Raw genomic sequence first — 16,499 nt, 5'->3', positions numbered from 1 at the left:
GGTTTCCTCCAATTCAATTCTGACATCATCTACCTGGAGACGGTGTCAGATCCCACAGGTTGAGGGAGAAGAGAATGATAAGGAACAAACTCACATAGCGTCTACCCCTGAGAGACGGTATGGGGGATGAGTACAGATTGGCAAGCAGTACACAGGAAGTATCAACATGATTCGTAACAGTTTTTTTATACTTTGGATTGTGGGTTCATGTATGTTTATGGTTTATTACTTATGGATATCTACATATGTTCTCTTTTATAATCAAGTATTTTATATTTAAAATATCAAAAATATATTTAAGAAGTAGAAGAAATATATCAAAGCTTGTATAGCAATATTAATTTAAGGTAAAATAGATTTCAATGCAAAAGACATTTAAAGAAAAAAAGAAAGGGGGAATATGATATTGATAAAAGGATTAATTACTAAAGAAGGTATGATAGTCAACATAACTTTGATGTATACATCAAAAACTTATAAAGAAGAAGAGAACTTGCTTATTTGTGCAAGTATATGTACAATCTTATATGGAGAAACTAATTCAAATTCTAGTTAAGTCTTCAAGACACATCTTTCAGAAACAAATGAATCAATTAGACAAACATGAGTATGGCCACAGAAGATAGAACTAACACAATTTGCAGGTACATACTTACACATGTGACTGTGTGCCAATACAAATACAAATGGAGAATAACATTATTTAAAAATATGCTTGAAAAGTTTTACCAAGTTAACTCATACTAGACAGAAAGGATATTTTAATGCATTTCAAAAAGTCGATATTATATAAGCCACATTGATGACAGAATTATACAATAAATGATGTTTAAAATGCTTCTAATTTTACTTTAAATTTTTATTTAGAAGTTACAAACTAAGAACTAAAAAATAACAGAAGAAAGCCCTTTGTATTAGAACCTGTGAAACCCATGAATCCCACGTGGGGCTCAGGGAAAAATGTAGACCTTTACATGTATTTTATTTAGAAACAACAAATAGTATAAAAATGAACTAAGCTTTCAACTTAAGAAGCTAGCAAATTAATAACAAAGTTGGCATTAATAATTATAATTAGTAAAGATAACATAAATTATTAAAATGGGTAACAAACAGCAAAGTTGATCCATAAAACCAAAAATTAATTTTTGTAAAAAACAATAAAATAAAACTTTGGCATATATAACCAAAGAAAAGGAGACAAATGGCACAGGTAAAGAATTTTTATTTGACATTGATGATAAATACAGGTTTTAGAAACATTAAAATGTTAAAAAAAATGTGCAACATGAAATCTGGAAATAGCTAATTAAAATTTCAGTTTCACGTTTCGAGGACTTAGCGTCACCCATCCAATTTGATATCATCTATAAAGTGCTTAGTCTCTTTCTCTTTCTATGCCTTGAAGAAAATAAGCTTATGTCTGATCTCAACTCAACATGACTTCTTGCACAGCCTTTTTCTACCCTTTATGGTATGTGCCAACCCTGCTCAGCTGGCTAAACTCAGTGGAGAAAAACACTGCCAAGCAGAGGTTTCAAATGAATGACTTCAACATTTAATTACAGATATGTTTTGTTTGACCTGCAGAGAATTTTTAATTTTTTGAATTATTGCTAATTGAAAAAATGAAGAGATTTCACCTAAAAATTTATATTTTTGGCATGGCAAAAATCAGAATTGCTGAGGGTTACATGAGGCTTGTGCTCTTCCATTCACAATAGTCTCCAATGGGGAGTTTGGAGTGAGAGTCCTGGAATTTAATCTCATCTCTGCCACCCACTAGCAGATTGTCTCAGAAAAGTTACCTAAACTCTAGAGTGCACTAATTTTCCTTATTTGCAACATGGAGGAAACATCAGGCTTAGAAGGTCACTGGATATTGACCAAGATAATGAACATAAAAATATCTGGCAGAGTTCTGGGCCACTGGTTGAGGGCTCATTCTGTATCAGTTTCCTCTTCTGCCTTTGTTGTTCTTCTCTACAACATAAAATTTCTGGCACTTGTTAGTCGTAGATAAGCAATAAAATTATCTTGACAAAATATTCAGCAATAATTAACATTCTCTGTGTAGGTGTTTGAAAAGATGAAACTTGTGCTGTTTGATTTCAGTTTATTCTAATATATAGAAGTTACTAGCCATGCACCTCCTTACTAGCCTGAAACTCAAGACTTCAGTTCCTTTTTTTCCCCTTCTTCCATGTGGTAACTTTCTCCATTTGACTGTAAGCTGCTTAGAGCACCTGCCCTGTTTACTACTTAGTTCTCAGAATGTAGGGCAAAACCTAGTGTCTAATAGGCATTAAATAAAATAAATATTTGTTGAATGAATGATTGAGAATGTGTAATTTCCAAGGTTATTTCCCTTTTAAACAGTTTGAAAAATTAATTTTTTTTACTCTTTAATACATATATTCTTTCATTCATTTACTCTTTTCTTTTTAAAAAGATCTATGTATGATACATGGAAAGCATGTAGTGCAGTGTCTGACACATAGAAAGCACTTAATGTATTATTTGTTAATTTAAGAGTTTTATTATCTACATTGTTCTGATCGTAAAGCCCTGAGATTTGGTGATTTGTTAAAAAATGATAAGGCAGGGTATATCAGGATGGGAATAAAAGAGGCTATGCCAGGATGTACAGGGAACTGGCAGAATGGAGTGCTGATTTAGATTGCAGCAGGAAGGTGCAATGATAGAATAGGCTAAGGCCCCATTTGTGAGGTTGGAATGTCAACGATAGGGCTTTGCAAGGGAAGCCTCCTTGTCTTCAGCCTGCGAAGATCTTAGGTACCCAAACCAGCAAACTGTTGTTGACTTGCACATCTGTGCTGTCCAGTGCATGCAAATGTCATTGTTCACAGAACTGTCATCCCCGTAAGACTGTGAGACCAAAAATTGGATGTGAGATCATCAATCGTATCGCTCCTTGCTTTTGTGAAGAAATAACAGCCGTGCATGCACATTGGTTATGGTTAGTTGCTGACATTATCTCATTATAAATATCTAGAGAAATGTATGTATGTCAGATTTCATAATGTGGAATTTCATAATAAAAGTGATGATATAAAATGTTAACATTGACAGCAGTAAAGGGAAAGTTGTAAAAGTGGAGGAAAATTTGCATGTGAAAATTTTGGTGGACATTTTAAAGGTTATGATACAGATTTTTGACTTTATTTACTTATTTATTTTTGAGATGGAGTCTTTCTCTGCCACTCAGGCTGGAGTGCAGTGGTGTGATCATAGCTCACTGTAACTTTAAACTCCTGGGCTCAAGTGATCCTCCCACTTCAGCCTCCTGAGTAGCTGGGACTACAGGTGCATACCACCAAGCCTAGCTAATTTTTAAATTTTTTTGTAGAGATGAGGTCTCACTATGTTGACCAGGCTGGTCTTGAATGCCTGGCCTCAATCTGTACTTCAGCCTTGACTTCCCAAAATGTTGGGATTACAGAGATGAGCCACCATGCTGGGGCTAGATTTTTGATTTCTAAGAGAAAATAATTTGTCTTTAATGATTGAGTTTTCTTTAAACTGGATTCACACTTCCCCTTTTCTCAAGAGAAGTTTCTGTTATTTGAGAACACATTTCCTGTTTTCACATTTGCTCATCTGAATATGATGCCAGACCTGAGAGAGAAAGGATGTTGTTCTGCACATCTTGAAGACAGCTTGCTTTCTATTGTCCCCAGCCCTCAGCTCACCACTGCTGCTTTTGAGGACTCTCCCTTGGTGGGCTTCAGTCATTCAAACCTGACTCCATTAGGTGCTGCTCACTGCCTTGGAGGCTGCTGCTCCTGTGTGTCAGATCCACAGAGATATCCGAGTTCAGAAATGAGTGGAAAAATACCCATGGTGGGCAGGAAGAGGTGAGAAATTTTTGGTTATGTGAGGAAGGCATTTCTTAAAATAGCCCAGTTTGAAATTGTTGCTTAGTTTTCCTTTTAATGATCAGTTTCAGTTTGAAGGTTTTATATCTACAGGAAAAAAATATTTCAACCATTTTTGCAAAATTTGGCCAAAAGGCTTGAGCTTGTATTAGTATTACCAGTGGCATTAAATCATGAGATCATTTGGTAAAATGTAAATTTCCTCCCCCTTCTCTGTCCAGTAGTCTAGGAAATAAACTTTCTAATATGCTTGGGTTGGGGAAGGGTGCCTCAAACCTCATGGGCTATTTGGAAAATATAATACTTAGGAGTCCAACTAGGGAGGAAACAATATTTGCTTTTTGACAGAGTAAAGTTGGTGCTTATCAATTAAAAATGATGCTGGCCATAGGTAGTTAACTGTTTGCTAGGTAAATGAAAAGTAGTTTATTTTTTAAAAATAATTATGGCATGTGTTAATATTCCCAAATTCAAACATAGCAGAAATATAGTAAGATTTCACCCATTATTAGCTTGAAGCAATTCTTGTGTACCCTGTGGTTATATGCAAACTTAATAGATGCTAAGTGTAAAAGAAAGATTCCATGGTCAGAGGTTGAGAAATGATTGGTGAAGGAATTTAAACACTTTTTTTTTTCACTGTAGAACTTGGCCTAAACTACTGCACATTGTAATTCTCCAAGAGGGGAGCCACGGTGTGGTGTTGTACCTCATTTGAAATGGAGTTAGGCCAATCTGGGTTTTAATTCTGTGCCACTCTTGACAAATCACATAACCTCTTTGAGTTCTGGTTCATCTGCAAAATGGGTCTAATAGCACATATCTCATGGATTTGTAGTGCACATAAAACACTCAACAAGACTATTTGCATAATAACAAATGTTAATTTAAAATTTATGACTCTATTTTCCTTTCTTGAAGTTAGGGGTCTATGGTGAAGTACCCACTTGTACCAGAGTAGGAGTTTCTTTTTTTTTTGGTATCTGTGAGGCTTTTATTTATTTATTTATTTATTTTATTTTGTTTTTTTTTAATTACACTTTAAGTTTTAGGGTACATGTGCACATTGTGCAGGTTAGTTACACATGTATACATGTGCCATGCTGGTGTGCTGCACCCACTAACTCGTCATCTAGCAGTAGGTATATCTCTCAATGCTATCCCTCCCCCCTCCCCCCACCCCACCACAGTCCCCAGCGTGTGATATTCCCCTTCCTGTGTCCATGTGATCTCATTGTTCAATTCCCACCTATGAGTGAGAATATGCAGTGTTTGGTTTTTTGTTCTTGTGATAGTTTACTGAGAATGATGATTTCCAGTTTCATCCATGTCCCTACAAAGGACATGAACTCATCATTTTTTATGGCTGCATAGTATTCCATGGTGTATATGTGCCACATTTTCTTAATCCAGTCTATCATTGTTGGACATTTGGGTTGGTTCCAAGTCTTTGCTATTGTGAATAATGCCGCAATAAACATACGTGTGCATGTGTCTTTATAGCAGCATGATTTATAGTCCTTTGGGTATATACCCAGTAATGGGATGGCTGGGTCAAATGGTATTTCTAGTTCTAGATCCCTGAGGAATCACCACACTGACTCTGTAGGCTCCACCTCTGGGGGCAGGGCACAGACACTGGATCCAGTTTCAGCTTTCTACATATGGCTAGCCAGTTTTCAAAGCACCATTTATTAAATAGGGAATCCTTTCCCCATTGCTTGTTTTTCTCAGGTTTGTCAAAGATCAGATAGTTGTAGATATGCGGCGTTATTTCTGAGGACTCCGTTCTGTTCCATTGATCTACATCTCTGTTTTGGTACCAGTACCATGCTGTTTTGGTTACTGTAGCCTTGTAGTATAGTTTGAAGTCAGGTAGTGTGATGACTCCAGCTTTGTTCTATTGGCTTAGGATTGCCTTGGCGATGCAGGCTCTTTTTTGGTTCCATATGAACTTTAAAGTAGTTTTTTCCAATTCTGTGAAGAAAGTCATTGGTAGCTTGATGGGGATGGCATTAAATCTGTAAATTACCTTGGGCAGTATGGCCATTTTCACGATATTGATTCTTCCTACCCATGAGCATGGAATGTTCTTCCATTTGTTTGTATCCTCTTTTATTTCCTTGAGCAGTGGTTTGTAGTTCTCCTTGAAGAGGTCCTTCACATCCCTTGTAAGTTGGATTCCTAGGTATTTTATTCTCTTTGAAGCAATTGTGAATGGGAGTTCACTCATGATTTGGCTCTCTGTCTGTTGTTGGTGTATAAGAATGCTTGTGATTTTTGTACATTGATTTTGTATCCTGAGACTTTGCTGAAGTTGCTTATCAGCTTAAGGAGATTTTGGGCTGAGACAATGGGGTTTTCTAGATATACAATCATGTCATCTGCAAACAGGGACAATTTGACTTCCTCTTTTCCTAATTGAATACCCTTTATTTCCTTCTCCTGCCTAATTGCCCTGGCCAGAACTTCCAACACTATGTTGAATAGGAGTGGTGAGAGAGGGCATCCCTGTCTTGTGCCAATTTTCAAAGGGAATGCTTCCAGTTTCTGCCCATTCAGTATGATATTGGCTGTGGGTTTGTCATAGATAGCTCTTATTATTTTGAAATACGTCCCATCAATACCTAATTTATTGAGAGTTTTTAGCATGAATGGTTGTTGAATTTTGTCAAAGGCTTTTTCTGCATCTATTGAGATAATCATGTGGTTTTTGTCTTTGGCTCTGTTTATATGCTGGATTACATTTATTGATTTGCGTATATTGAACCAGCCTTGCATCCCAGGGATGAAGCCCACTTGATCATGGTGGATAAGCTTTTTGATGTGCTGCTGGATTCGTTTTGCCAGTATTTTATTGAGGATTTTTGCATCAATGTTCATCAAGGATATTGGTCTAAAATTCTCTTTTTTGGTTGTGTCTCTGCCCGGCTTTGGTATCAGAATGATGCTGACCTCATAAAATGAGTTAGGGAGGATTCCCTCTTTTTCTATTGATTGGAATAGTTTCAGAAGGAATGGTACCAGTTCCTCCTTGTACCTCTGGTAGAATTCGGCTGTGAATCCATCTGGTCCTGGACTCTTTTTGGTTGGTAAACTATTGATTATTGCCACAATTTCAGCTCCTGTTATTGGTCTATTCAGAGATTCAACTTCTTCCTGGTTTAGTCTTGGGAGAGTGTATGTGTCGAGGAATTTATCCATTTCTTCTAGATCTTCTAGTTTATTTGCATAGAGCTGTTTGTAGTATTCTCTGATGGTAGTTTGTATTTCTGTGGGATTGGTGGTGATATCCCCTTTATCATTTTTTATTGTGTCTATTTGATTCTTCTCTCTTTTTTTCTTTATTAGTCTTGCTAGCGGTCTATCAATTTTCTTGATCCTTTCAAAAAACCAGCTCCTGGATTCATTAATTTTTTGAAGGGTTTTTTGTGTCTCTATTTCCTTCAGTTCTGCTCTGATTTTAGTTATTTCTTGCCTTCTGCTAGCTTTTGAATGTGTTTGCTCTTGCTTTTCTAGTTCTTTTAATTGTGATGTTAGGGTGTCAATTTTGGATCTTTCCTGCTTTCTCTTGTGGGCATTTAGTGCTATAAATTTCCCTCTACACACTGCTTTGAATGCATCCCAGAGATTCTGGTATGTTGTGTCTTTGTTCTCGTTGGTTTCAAAGAACATCTTTATTTCTGCCTTCATTTCATTATGTACCCAGTAGTCATTCAGGAGCAGGTTGTTCAGTTTCCATGTAGTTGAGCGGTTTTGAGTGAGATTCCATGGTGTATATGTACCACATTTTCTTTATCCAGTCTATCATTGATGGGTATTTGGGTTTGTTCCAAGTCTTTGCTATTGTGAATAGTGCTGCAATAAACATATGTGTGCATGTGTCTTTATAGTAGAACGATTTATAATCCTTTGGGTATATACCCAGTAATGGGTTTGCTGAGTCAAATGATGTTTCTGGTTCTAGATCCTTGAGGAATCACCACACTGTCTTCCACAATGGTTGAACTAATTTACACTCCCACCAACAGTGTAAAAGCGTTCCTTTTTCTCTACATTCTCTCCAGTGTCTGTTGTTCCCTGACTTTTTAATGATCACCATTCTAACTGGTGTGAGATGGTATCTCATTGTGGTTTTGATTTGCATGTCTCTAATGACCAATGATGATGAGCTTTTCTTCATATGATTGTTGGCCGCATAGATGTCTTCTTTTGATAAGTGTCTGTTCATATCCTTTGCCCACTTTTTGATGGAGTTGTTTGTGTTTTTCTTGTCAATTTGTTTAAATTCCTTGTAGATTCTGGATATTAGCCCTTTGCCAGATGGATAGATTTCAAAAATTTTCTCCCATTCTGTAAGTTGCCTGTTCACTCTGATGATAGTTTCTTTTGCTGTGCAGAAGCTCTTTAGTTTAATTAGATTCCATTGGCTTTTGTTGCCATCACTTTCAGTGTTATAGTCATGAAGTCTTTGCCCATGCCTATGTCCTGAATGGTATTGCCTAAGTTATTTTTCTAGAGTTTTCATGATTTTTAGGTCTTATGTTTAAGTGTTTAATCCATCTTGAGTTAATTTTTGTATAACATGTAAGGAAGAGGTCCAGTTTCAGTTTTCTGCATATGGCTAGCTGGTTTTCCCAACACCATTTATTAAATAGGGAATCCTTTCCCTATTGCTTGTTTGTGTCAGGTTTGTCAAAGATCAGATGGTTGTAGATGTGTGGCATTATTTCTGAGGCCTCTGTTCTGTTCCATTGGTCTATATATCTGTTTTTGTACCAGTACCATGCTGTTTTGGTTACTGTAGCCTTGTAGTATAGTTTGAAGTCAGGTAGTGTGATGCCTCCAGCTTTGTTCTTTTTGCTTAGGATTGTCTTAGCTATATGGACTCTTTTTTGGTTCCATATGAACTTTAAAGTAGTTTTTTCTAATTCTGTGAAGAAAGTCAATGGTAGCTTGATGGGGATAGCATTAAATCTATAAATTACTTTGGGCAATATGGCCATTTTCGTGATTTTGATGCTTCCTATCCATGAGCATGGACTGTTTTTCCATTTGTTTGTGTCTTCTCTTATTTCCTTGAGCAGTGGTTTGTAGTTCTCCTTGAAGAGGTCCTTCACATCCCTTGGAAGTTATATGCCTAGGTATTTTATTCTCTTTGAAGCAATTGTGAATGGGAGTTCACTCATGATTTGGCTCTCTGTTTGTCTATTATTAGTGTATAGGAATGCTTGTGATTTTTGTACATTGATTTTGTATCCTGAGACTTTGCTGAAGTTGCTTATCAGCTTAAGGAAATTTTGGGCTGAGACAATGGGGTTTTCTAAACATACAATCATGTCATCTGCAAACAGAGACAATTTGACTTCCTCTCTTCCTATTTAAATACGCTTTATTTTTTTCTCTTGCCTGATTGCCTTGGCCAGAACTTCCAATACTGTGTTGAATCGGAATGGTGAGAGAAGGCATCCTTATCTTGTGCCGGTTTTCAGAGGGAATGCTTCTAGCTTTTGCTCATTCAATATGATATTGGCTGTGGGTTTGTCATAAATAGCTCTCATTATTTTGAGATAGGTTCCATCAATACCTAGTTTATTGACAGTTTTTAGGATGAAGGGGTGTTGAATTTTATTAAAGGCCTTGTCTGCATCTATTGAAATAATCATGTGGTTTTTGTCATTGGTTCTGTTTATGTGATGGATTATGTTTATTGATTTGTGTATGTTGAACCAGCCTTGCATCCCAGGGATGAAGCTGACTTGATCACAGTGGATAAGCTTTTTGATGTGCTGCTGGATTCAGTTTGCCAGTATTTTATTAAGGATTTTCGCATCAATGTTCATCAGGGATATTGGCCTGAAATTTTCTTTTTTTGTTGTGTCTCTGCCAGGTTTTGGTATCAGGATGACATTGGCCTCATACAATGAGTTAGGGAGGAGTCCTCTTTTTCTGTTGTTTGGAATAGTTTCAGAAGGAATGGTACCAGCTCCTCCTTGTACCTCTTGTAGAATAAGGCTGTGAATCCATCTGGTCCTGGACTTTTCTTTTTGTTGTTAGGCTATTAATTACTGCCTCAATTTCAGAACTTGTTATTGGTCTATTCAGGGATTCGACTTCTTCCTGGTTTAGTTTGGGAGGGTGTATGTGTCCAGAAATTTATCCATTTCTTCTAGATTTTCTAGTTTCTTTGCATAGAGGTGTTTATAGTATTCTCTGATGTAGTTTGTATTTCTGTGGAATCAGTGGTGATATCCCCTTTATCATCTTTTATTGTGTCTGTTTGGTTCTTCTCTTTTTTCTTCTTTATTAGTCTGGCTAGTGGTCTGTCCATCTTGCTAGTCTTTTGAAAAACCAGCTCCTGGATTCTTGGATTTTTTGAAGGGTTTTTCATGTCTCTATCTCCTTCAGTTCTGCTCTGATCTTAGTTATTCTTCTTCTAGCTTTTGAATTTGTTTGCTCTTGCTTCTCTAGTTCTTTTAATTGTGATGTTAGGGCATCAATTTTAGATCTTTCCTGCTTTCTCCTGTGTACATTTAGTGCTATAAATTTCCCTCTAAACACTGCTTTAGCTGTGTCCCAGAGATTCTGGTATGTTATGTCTTTGTTCTCACTGATTTCAAAGAACTTACTTCTGCCTTAATTTCGTTATTTACCCAGTAGTCATTCAGGAGCAGTTTGTTCAGTTTCCATGTAGTTGTGTAGTTTTGAGTGAGTTTCTTAATCCTGAGTTCTAATTTGATTGCACTGTGGTCTGAGATACTGTTATGATTTCCGTTTTTTGCATTTGCTGAGGAGTGTTTTACTTCCAATTATGTGGTCAATTTTAGAATAAGTGTGATGAGGTGCTGAGAAGAATGTATATTCTGTTGATTTGGGGTGGAGAGTTCTGTAGATGTCTGTTAAGTCCACTTGGTCCAGAGCTGAATTCAAGTCCTGAATATCCTTGTTAATTTTCTGTCTCATTGATCTGTTTAATATTGACAGTGGGGTGTTAAAGTCTCCCACTATTATTGTATGGGAGTCAAATCTCCTTGTAGGTCTCTAAGAACTTGCTTTATGAATCTGGGTGCCTCTGTATTGGGTGCATATATATTTAAGATAGTTAGCTCTTCTTGCTGCATTGATCCCATTACCATGATGTAATGACCTTCTTTGTTTTTTTTTTTTTAATCTTTTTTGGCTTAATGTCTGTTTTATCAGAGACTAGGATTGCAACCGCTGTTTTTTTTGTTTTTTTGTTTTTTTTTTGCTCTCCATTTGCTTGGTAAATATTCCTCCATCCCTTTATTTTGAGCCTATGTTTGTCTTTGCATGTGAGATGGGTTTCTGAATACAGCGCACTGATGGGTCTTGACTCTTTTTCCAGATTGCCAGTCTGTGTCTTTTAATTGGGGCATTTAGCCCATTTACATTTAAGGTTAATATTTTTATGTGTGAATTTGATCCTGTCATTATGATGCTAGCTGGTTATTTTGTCTGTTAGTTGATACAGTTTCTTCAGAGTGTTGATGGTCTTTACAGTTTGGTATGTTTTTGCAGCGGCTGGTACTGGTTTTTCCTTTCCATATTTAGTGCTTCCTTTAGGAGCTCTTGTAAGGCAGGCCTGGTGGTAACAAAATCTCTCAGCATTTGCTTGTCTGTAAAGGATTTCATTTCTCCTTCACTTATGAAGCTTAGTTTGGCTGGATATGCAATTCTGGGTTGAAAATTCTTTTCTTTAAGAATGTTGAATAATTGCTACCACTCTCTTCTGGCTTGTAGGGTTTCTGCCAAGAGATCTGCTGTTAGTCTGATGGACTTCCCTTTGTGGGTAACTTGACTTTTCTGGCTTCCCTTAACATTTTTTCCTTCATTTCAACCTTGGTGAATCTGACAATTATGTGTCTTGGGGTTGCTCTTCTCGAGGAGTATCTTTGTGGTGTTCTCTGTATTTCCTGAATTTGAATGTTGGCCTGTTTTGCTAGGTTGGGGAAGTTCTTCTGGATAATATCCTGAAGAGTGTCTTCCAATTTGCTTCCATTCTCCCCATCACTTTCAGGTACACCAATCAAACGTATGTTTGGTCTTTTCACATAGTCCAATATTTCTTGGAGGCTTTGTTTGTTCCTTTTCATTCTTTTTTCTCTAATCTTGTTTTCACACTTTATTTCATTAAGTCTATCTTCTACCTCTGAGACTGTTTCTTCCACTTGATCAATTCAGCTTTGATACTTGTGTATGCTTCACGAAGTTCTCGTGCTGTGTTTTTCAGCTCTGACAGGTCATTTATGTTTTTCTTTAAACTGGTTTTTCTAGTTAGCAATTCCTTTAACCTTTTTTCAAGGTTCTTAGCTTCCTTTCATTGGGTTAGAACATGCTCCTTTAGCTCGGAGGAGTTTGTTATTACCCACCTTCTGAAGCCTACTTCTGTCAATTCATCAAGCTCATTCTCCGTCCAGTTTTGTTCCCTTGCTGGCAAGGAGTTGTGATCCTTTGGAGAAGAGGTGTTCTGGTTTTTGGAATTTTCAGCCTTTTGGGGCCGGTTTTTCCTCATCTTTGTTGATTTATCTAGCTTTGGTCTTTGATGCTGGTGACCTTTGGATGGGGTTTTTGTGTGGACGTCCTTTTTTGTTGATGTTGATGCTATTCCTTTCTGTTTGTTATTTTTCTTTCTAACAGTCAGGCCCCTCTGCTGCAGGTCTGCTGGAGTTTGCTGGAGGTCCACTCCAGACCCTGTTTGCCTAAGTATCACCAGCAGAGGCTGCAGAACAGCAAAGATTGCTGCCTGTTCCTTCCTCTGGAAGCTTGTCTCAGAGGGGCACCCACCAGATGCCAGCTGGAGCTCTCCTGTATGAGGTGTCTGTCAACCTCTGCTGGGAGGTATCTTGCAGTCAGGAGGCACGGGGGGCAGGCACCCACTTGAGGAGGCAGTCTGTCCCTTAGCAGAGCTCAAGCACTGTGCTGGGAGATCCGCTGCTCTCTTTAGAGCTGGCAGGCAGGAATGTTTAAGTCTGCTGGAGCTACGCCCACAGCCGCCCCTTCCCCTAGGTGCTCTGTCCCAGGGAGATGGGATTTTTATCTATAAGCCCCTGACTGGAGATTCTGCCTTTCTTTCAGAGATTCCCTACCCAGAGGTGAGGAATCTAGAGAGGCAGTCTGGCTACAGTGGCTTTGCCGAGCTGTGGTGGACTCCGTCCAGTTCCTACTTCCCAGTGGCTTTGTTTACACTGTGAGGGGAAATCCACCTACTCAAGCCTCAGTAATGACGGACACCCCTCTCCCACTAAGCTCGAGTTTCCCAGGTCAACTTCAGACTGCTGTGGTGGCAGCGAGAATTTCAAACCAGTGGATCTTAGCTTGCTGCTCTCCATGGGGGTGGGATCTGCTGAGCTAGACGACTTGGCTCCTTGGCTTTAGCCCCCTTTCCAGGGAAGTGAATGGTTCTGTCTCGCTGGTGTTCCAGGCACCACTGGGGAATGAAAAACAAAACAAAACAAAACAAAAACTCCTGCAGCCAGCTCGGTGTTTGCCCAAATGGCTGCCCAGTTTGTGCTTGAAACCCAGGGCCCTGGTAGTGTGGGTACCCAAGGGAATCTCCTGGTCTGCAGGTTGCAAAAACCATGGGAAAAGCATAGTATCCGGAATGCACTGTTCCTCATGGCACAGTCCCTCACAACTTCCTTTGGCTAGGGGAGGGAGTTCCCTGACCCCTTGCACTTCCCGGGTGAGGTGTTGCCCTACCCTGCTTCCACTCGCCCTCCGTGGGCTGCACCCACTGTCTAACCAGTCCCAGTGAGATGAGCCAAGTACCTCAGTTGGAAATGCAGAAATCACCCGCCTTCTGTGTTGATCTTGCTGGGAGTTGCAGACCGGAGCTGTTCCTATTCGGCCATCTTGCCAGCCACTCAGTATGTTTTTATACCCAGTAATTTTCTTATTAGCTGATAGGAGATCATCACAAATGAATGAAGACAAAAGGAAGTAGCAACATATTTTCCTTATTATAGCTGACCCCAGAGATACAGATTCAGTTCGTAGATTCATTAGCTCATTTCCACAGCATTTATTTTTTGTGCCCATGGCATGTGACAAATGGGAAGAGGCACCATGTGCAGGGGGATCTTAATCACTTTGGAGCTTGCGCTCAAAGGCTTCACTTCTGCACGGTGATTGGTGTAGATGCATTTCTAGTAAGTTAAGTTGCAATGTCCTCCATTCATTCATTTGCCAAAATGGCCCAAATGTCATCCAATACACAAAATTATAACAAAAATATAAACAGAGTAAATAGCATCATGCATTTACTTTGAAATCCATCTTCAGGTAATAGAGTTGAATAAATTTTTATATTAAACAATGAAAAACTTATGGCTTATTTATAAATTTCAGTAGAACTACTCTGGAGTCTAATTCTCAACTTGTTATCTTTACAGGGGATGCCGAGAGCTTTGACTTCATTTGGAATGTTAAATTGCCATAATTCTTTTTTTGAAACTCATTAAATTTTAACTAGAGGCATGCACTTTCTGCTCAACTTAGGGGAAAAAAGTATTTTAAATATCTGTCAAGTCTGTCGTCATTCCTCATAGAAATGTGACTAATTTTAGGCCTGAAAATGTTGATCTGCTCCAAGGAATGCTGCAAATGTTACCCAGTGAACATGCAATGGAAGCACATGTACAAACAGTAGAGCACAAAATCTTCTCAGAAGTTTCCTGGTGTATTAATACTGGAAGACTTGATTTGAAAATTTCCCATTCAACTCTACTAAAGAGTAGGGGATGGGGTGGGGAGAGAAAACCCACTTATCTTAAAGATTCATGATTCAAGCGCCTGATAGAATCTGCAGTTTCCATAGTGCTGGGCCCTAGATTTCCCTTTAATGTAATTAAGCCTCAAGATTTATGAATACAACAGGCCAGAACTTGATCCGTGTTCATTTTCAATTACTGCAGTGAAAGGGCTCTATCCAGATGTCTCTATTTACAGCATTCAGGCAGGCCAGACCAGGGGCCAAGGGGGGAGGGCCCACAAATTGTCACACTTGTTAATTCTTCACAGAGGATACTCAGCTGAGGTCCTGGCTTTGACCCTGTGACAAAGGGCTGGGGGCCCCAGGGCAAGGGCATCAATGCTTCCAGGGACAACACGGTGACCCATGGGGGTCACTCCTTCTGCTTTGTAGGTATTTGTGTAATAATGGGGTCCATTCCTTATTTTTATTTCTGTTACAGTTCTGGGGGCATCGAAGGAAAAATACTGGCTCCAATGTGGATGTGAAAGACAAACATATATAATGAGAGCATCAAGTGTCCCCTGGCAACAGTAACCATGATAAAATGCTACAGGGAAAATACACAGTATGCAGTGACCCACATAATTGGGCCTATTTTGAGAGCATTGTTTTATTTTTCTTTTGAAGGGTGTTGTGTCTTTTTTTTTTTTTAATGTTCCCAGGTTGCAATTTAGTTTTGTTGGGATTATTGGAACACAAGTGTCTTTTTTCTTGTTACAGTTACAGTCTTGCTTGTTTTGGAGCTGGCTTTTTACCACCAGATACCCACCTGCTAGGGCAGTCTAAAATATTCTGTTTTATTTCCTTTATTTTTGCTTTAAAAAATTTCTATGCTTTCCATGGCCATTCTACAGGTTTCTTAGACATGGGCTAAGTGTTTTCTTACACTGGGACATTTGCATTGAGGTATCATTTTAAAAGGAAAATCCCACACAAAAGACTTAGAAATAAGAGCCCAGCAGGGGACTCAGAACCACTAATGAAATGTACCGCATCCAGTAAAAAGCCCCAAATCCTACTCCACACTTTTCCTCTGTGGCGTGTGTCTAGTCCATCATTTTATTTTCTCAACTCACAGGCCAGAGTCGTTACCTTGTGAAAAAGAATGAATTGGGATATTGCTTTTGTTGAACAATAATTGGCTGTTATATTAACGTGTGGCCCAGTAAAATGGAATTGTTGGCCAATTCTCTTCCATTTCAGAAGGTTGTTTCTTGAAAGTACTGCAAATCTCCTCCTTGATTAGCCCCTTTAAATCAATTTTGGGTTTTTCTTTTTTGAGTCATGACCTTTACAGGACTCAAATTCATTTCAGTGAATTTAAAGAGATTTGAATAGAACAAGGGGTTGTTCAAAAATAGGGCTTTCAATCAGATTTATCCATTGTTGCTTTTCTGAGCAACATCTCTTTTTTCTTTATTTAAGGAGCGATTTAATAATTCAATACTGAGTCTAATCAAGTTCAATACTTCATTATACATAAAGCTATCCCTCTGGCTCCAATGAATACATTTTAGAAACAAATAATATAATTTCTGACCATCTTATTATTATTATTATTATTATTATTATTATTTGGAGCATGAATGTAACCAGGAATATAAGACAGGCGAATAGAATTGAAATATTTTGCAATTAGTCATTCCTTCTGGAAAGTTGTTATCTAGACAATTTAGCAGTTAATTTGTATCTTTTGCACACACACTTGTGCAGACATCAGATCTTTTTTCCTCAGTTCCTAGAGGGAATTATAGCCCAACGGTATGTTTCATAACAGTTGTTTTAGAACAGTATTGAAACACTACTACTATACTGGAATATTAGTT

General features: G+C 38.2%; 1 protein-coding gene across 9 annotated transcripts in view; it reads left to right on the top strand.

Moving 5' to 3' along the window:
- Positions 1 to 16,499, top strand: part of C12H12orf42 (chromosome 12 C12orf42 homolog) — a 196,280-nt gene that overhangs the window by 57,065 nt on the left and 122,716 nt on the right. For 3 of the 9 annotated variants that reach the window (XM_063786014.1, XM_063786016.1, XM_016924062.3), the window contains exon 2: positions 3,702 to 3,878. The exons of the other annotated variants lie outside the window; for them this stretch is intronic. The gene's annotated coding sequence lies outside the window, so the exon portion shown is untranslated. The remainder of the gene's footprint in view (positions 1 to 3,701; positions 3,879 to 16,499) is intronic. 9 annotated transcript variants of the gene reach the window in all.

The sequence above is a fragment of the Pan troglodytes genome, chromosome 10 (genome assembly GCF_028858775.2).
Source record: "Pan troglodytes isolate AG18354 chromosome 10, NHGRI_mPanTro3-v2.0_pri, whole genome shotgun sequence".
Lineage (NCBI taxonomy): Eukaryota > Metazoa > Chordata > Mammalia > Primates > Hominidae > Pan > Pan troglodytes.
This window is presented reverse-complemented; position numbering and strand designations above follow the sequence as displayed.